This window comes from Apium graveolens, chromosome 2 (assembly GCF_009905375.1).
Source record: "Apium graveolens cultivar Ventura chromosome 2, ASM990537v1, whole genome shotgun sequence".
Classification (NCBI taxonomy): domain Eukaryota; kingdom Viridiplantae; phylum Streptophyta; class Magnoliopsida; order Apiales; family Apiaceae; genus Apium; species Apium graveolens.
This window is the reverse complement of record NC_133648.1, coordinates 188,033,717-188,039,520: the sequence shown is the minus strand read 5'-3', so window position 1 is coordinate 188,039,520 and position 5,804 is coordinate 188,033,717. Positions and strand designations below refer to the sequence as shown.

General features: G+C 33.4%; 1 pseudogene; it reads right to left on the bottom strand.

The window, feature by feature from the left end:
- Positions 1-503: 503 nt before the first annotated feature.
- Positions 504-5,446, bottom strand: LOC141708018 (polynucleotide 3'-phosphatase ZDP-like; annotated as a pseudogene).
- Positions 5,447-5,804: the final 358 nt, after the last annotated feature.

Genomic DNA, 5,804 nt, shown 5'->3' with positions numbered 1-5,804 from the left:
TGGAGGACTTTGATAGCAATCCAGAGTGAAATTTTGACTTCACACGCATCGACAGTACATAATTATATTAGTATTTTATTAACTTGGGAATTTTAAAGAATTTGTAGAACTTTTAAGAGCAATTTGATTCTCCAGTTGTTCTAAAAAGTCTTTGTTTTAAGTTTATGTGACAAAATGTATGAGTATGTGCATGAATGTAGTTACATTACATGTTACAAAATAGATCCAGACTCAAGGTACCGAATCGAAATTCAATTTATATTTGAATTAGATAATTTAAAATTTAACCAAATCTGGAACAATTTGATCCAAACTATAATCTATTCCATATAGCCAAGTCAGATAATGATCTGAAAACGGATTTAGTTCAATCCAAATATTACCCGAACTGTCAACAAAAAATAATCCAAGATACTCAATTGATGATCTAGAATCGATAGGATTTAGTGATGATCTGAAATCAATCAAGCCCCAAAAAAATTGTATCCGTATCAAACATGTACTGGATCCAATGTAAATATAAATTAGAGAAAAAGTGAATAGCGATCCAAAAGTCAGGAGTGAGAATAAAGATTATATAAACGAAGCCTGATAATCTTAGGACATTTATTTTACTCCAGAGTCCCGACTTCTAAATAACCGGAGATATCTAGAAAAAGAAACTGACCATCCACCAACACTATTGAGCTAAATACCCCTCCAGGAACTAGCTACAGGAAGTAAGCACATGGAGACGTCTAGAAAAATCAGCCATCTACTACCACTAATGAGCTAATTCACCTCTAGGAGCTTGCTACTGGAAGTAATCCTCAGGGACATAGAATTTCAATCCAATAGCCTGAAAAACAAACACAAACCTTTGGACAATAGAACTAATACTACAAAAGTGATATAAATGCATATTTTGATTGGTACGAATAAGTGCACGGATACAGAACCTATCTGCATGAATCAAAATGAAAAAAATAAACAAACTAGAAAGAGAACCAATAGAGGAGCTAATAATTCACTTGTTTTCATTTTCCATTTTACAATTTGTTCTCTGCAATGAAGTGTGTTGCCTTATTGAAGAGTATTACCTAATTTCAGAAGCCATGAAAGTCAACATAATATTTTGACTCATTTGTAGCTCTCAACTTATATAAAAACGAACAAGGGAATATAATGCAAACCTCTGCAAATTTAATATCAGCATCACTGTGATCATCAGGTCTCCCAGCTGCATCACCAACATAGAAGGATCTACAGTACACAAGCTCAAGTTAAACCACACATCTTACTAGTATAACATGTTTGGACAAGTGATTCAAAAGTTATGGATAGACTGAAATTCCAACTGATTGACATAATCAAGAATAGATAATACTAGATGCACATGTCCACAAAAGGTAAAGGCAAAAAGAATGAAAAAGCAAGAAGTGGAAATAACTGATCCATGTCAACAGGAATGCCAGAGTTGAAATGCTGCTCCATAATGCGCCACATCCCAGCCTCGGGTTTTCGAAAGGGGTCTACTGCTTTATTACCTGATTTACCTATCCCACATGCTATAAACACCTGCACAGGGATGATCACAAGATGATGCAATCATTGTTTCTCAAATAATTTGCAAACTTGTAGGCTAAGCAGTGTTTTTAAATTGGAAATGGGTGCAATTTCAGGGGGTTTACTACATAACAATTACTCTGTATTACTCCCGGAGTACTTGGAAATATTAACTGGTGTGAGACATCAGACACACACACACACACATATATATATATAAATATATATAAATATTTAAACAGTATAATAATCAACAAATTAAGAATCTTGTACCAGATAACAAAATCAAAATTAAGAATCTTGTAGCAGATAAAAAAAAAGAAAATAAAGAATCTTGTACCAGATAACAAAACCAAAAGAGTAATACTAGGTACCCAAAAACGATTCCAAAAAGCTATGTTACTCGGACTCGACTATAAGTGTCCGACATGGACACGTGTCCAAGTATCGGACTCGGAAACATTTTAAAAAATATGCATGTTTTTGGCTTAAAATAAGTGTCCGAGTCCAAGTGTCCATGTCCAAGTGTCAAGTGTCCGACACGGGTACTCGAAGGTAAAATGAAGAGTCCGAGTAAAATAGCCAAAAAGTATCCCAAAATGACACATGGCGTAATGTTATTGGTAGAACTCATATATATGCACATGGGGCCCATATCATTAATGAAATAATAACCAATAATATGCTGCCAACTAAGCATTTTGGAACGGTTTTTGGGAACATAGCATTTCTCAAACCAAAATGCTAATTACCATATTAATTTAATGCCTATACATCATAAAAATTAATAGACTTCAATTTCTTTTCCTAAAGACCTTAACAAAACCATATAACATCACCAATTATATAGCTTGAAATTCTTAGTTTATGGGCTTTCATATATAAATCTGATTTTGACCCTACTTTTCTGAATAATAAGATTTTAGGGTGATACGTCGAAAACCGGTTAATTGACAGTTATGTTCAAACCGGATCAGATAGGAGACATTTGAATTTACCCTGCAACAGATATGCATCAACATGTAAAGAGAGGCGTATATGGAATTCTCAACAAGGGCATAACATGACAATTGACAAAGGTTATAAACACTAATATTGTGTTTTCTGCCGTTTGTCACTCTGCAACAAATGTAATAATATAATTATATACCAATGTTTGCTATTGATAGCACTTCTTATTTAAATTCCTTACTGGGACAGAAGTAAACAAAATGAACCACCTACTCCAACTTTCTTCATAAAATTATTGAGCCGACCAATTTTGGAGTCCACTGCAATTTGTCTCTTATTTTTCCAGCGATCAATATTAGATTCATTGGTAAAAATTACCTACATATCACATCAAAAAGATTATAGAGATAACATTCTAAATTATCAAAATCCCGTAAATAAGCTATAACATTGTCAGACTTTGCTTTTGCTCTCGGCTTATTAAATCCTTGATCCCCATTTTTAAAGCCAACCCATAGAAGGGACTGCACTGGGACTAGAAAGAAAGAGAAGCATACCAGCTTATATCCATCATTGTACAAACTTTGCAGCTTTTCAGGTATAGAAGAATACATGAGAGACCATGCATCTGGACCAACTCTGCAAACAAAGGAACAAGTATGGTCACACAGTTCCCCCAAAGAATCTTTTCTTGAGAATATGCTAGATAATACTACAGGATAATGAGCCTGCCAACCAAGTAATTTTTTTAAAGAACGTATCTATTAATGTGTACTACACTACTGCTATACATTTATATAGGAAACTATTTAGCATATAAATGTGAATAAAAAGTTTAAAGCATAACTCTGCGACATCAGTTGCAATATAGGAAACGATTTAGCATACAAATATGTGAATAAAACGTTAAAAGCATAACAATATGACATCAGTTGCAATAGCATATCTTCAATTTTTTTAATTTGCATTATTGGATTGTAGACTCGGTGAGAGAACCTTATACGATACTTACAACAGAATCAAGTATAAGATGAGGCCTTCAATTTATCATTTAGAAAGAATATTTCTAGCATACAAGAGTATCAATTTAAAACAAACCAGTTAAAACCTTACATGCATGATGCTATTCTAAATTGATCTATCATGAGATCATAATATGTCTAGGATTACACACATACCTCTGTAAAGATGTTTTGGCGAGGCACTGATCAAAATCAAAAGCAGCAATTTTACTTGAATGATGAAGTCCATCGTCCTACAAAAAGTTAAACATGATAATCCAGGTTGCATTGCCTAAACACATTTTCACTAGATGCCAGAGTGTACAAGCAGAAGCTCTTTGGATCGGTGTTACATGAACAGCTGTCATTTGCAAAAGCAAATGGTACCAAGCTCGTGCGTAACTTGTTATTTCAAATAGAGCTATTACATTATGATTTAGCATTGCAAGTTTAATAATTCTGCAAAGATAATAATAGGATAGGACCCCAGTGATTCCTTTTGTATTTAATCTAGTCAGTAACATATATTAGTTGGGGTCCAGCAGAACACTGATGTATGTATTTACAAATCCATTTCACCTGATGCTTAACTACATTCCCTCGATAGACAACACGTTTGTTGGTCTTAACAAACATACATAGTAGGGTGGGGTGCATCTCCATTTCCCCTTTAACGATTTTACTTGCAGTTTCAAATAAAAAAGTCATACAAGAATAATTGTCTCACCCCCTCAAGAAATATGATTGTCTGAAATGCCTTCCAATTTGGTAAGAGTGTAGCATCCTAAGTCAGGAGAGAGAAAGAAGTGTGAGTAACTGACATAGAAAAGTTACTGACACCCCATATATGCTAAAGAAACCGGAAAAACAGAAGACAGGGCACATAACTGTTGCTGCTATATAAAGACAGAAGTTTGATGTAAATGATAGAGTATAGTCGGGTAAGATAGTAGAACATAAATATTCAATGGTTAAGGTATACCTTGTATTTGTCCAGGATATCAGACATTGAAAAGCTCAAGCCCAATTTAGGTGGAGACATCTAAAAAAGCAATTCAGGGAAAATGAATTAAGGTAGTTGCCTAAAAATAACTCAAATATTGACATAAGAAATTAATAATTAATAATACTCCAGAAGTGCAGATCCTACTACTCTAACTTTGTGTATATCTTTTTCCTCTTTGACATCATCATTAGGATTAACCTGTCAACAATATAAAGGCACAAGATAAGCATGAACATAGAAACGATCACAGGGTCAAACTACGGAATACTAGTTATCATAACATGAGACCTGGGATAATTTCCTTTTGGAGGCTTTAACCATAGTGTCATCCCCGTCAATAACCTAGAGTTTTTATAAAACAAATAAGAACAATACAAGTGCCTGGAGATTACATACGCTTAAGTGGGGTTTAGGTACGGAAGAATTAAAGATAAATAAAATACATAAAAGTAAAACACAAAGGAGGGGCAACAAATACAAAATAAATAAATAAATAAAACCTTGTCGACGGTGGGTTCCATTAAAGTCTTTAAAGCAGCCTGATCACTAGGCTGTCAAGTAAAGAAAAAGGATTCAAGGGGCAATAATATTATATAAAATTAGAGTAGTAGTAGTAGTAACTAAAAAGAAATGAGAGAATGTAAATCGAAAAACCTTGAGACAAGTGAAACCGGTAACAGAATCGACGGAAGCAGAGAGAGGAGGGAGACAGTTGAGGTGATACCATTTGGTAGAATCGAAACCGCGGGATCTCTGGTGACTGTACCTAGGCGCAAACTTTTATTATCAATAGCGATGGAGCATTTTTTACAACAGGAACGATTTGACTTGGCGTATTCAGCGATTATCTTCGACATTGATTGAATTTGAATATGAATTTGTGGAGAATGAAACAAGTCCTCCTACCATTTTTTACTCCCTTTTTTATTTTCTTAAATCTTGCCACTTAAATACCATCATTACTCAACTAATTATACCTATTTTTCTTATGTAAATCGTGTGGCAGCTTCCCCCACTTTAAATACTTATTATTTATTATTTATTAAATTAAGTTGCTTCCCGTAATTAATCAATTTATTCAATTAATCACTCAAATTTTACATTCAACAACTAATGTCGATTTCCATTTCAGTCTCCAAATCCGGAATTTTATAACAAAAAATTTAATATTTTTAAAATATCTAACATTTTATTAAATTATTTACACTAAAAATTATTTTTTTTTAATAATTTATATCAATAAGGTTTAAAAAATCAAACCATCTAAATCATAAGATAATCTATTTCCTCGTTGATAGGTA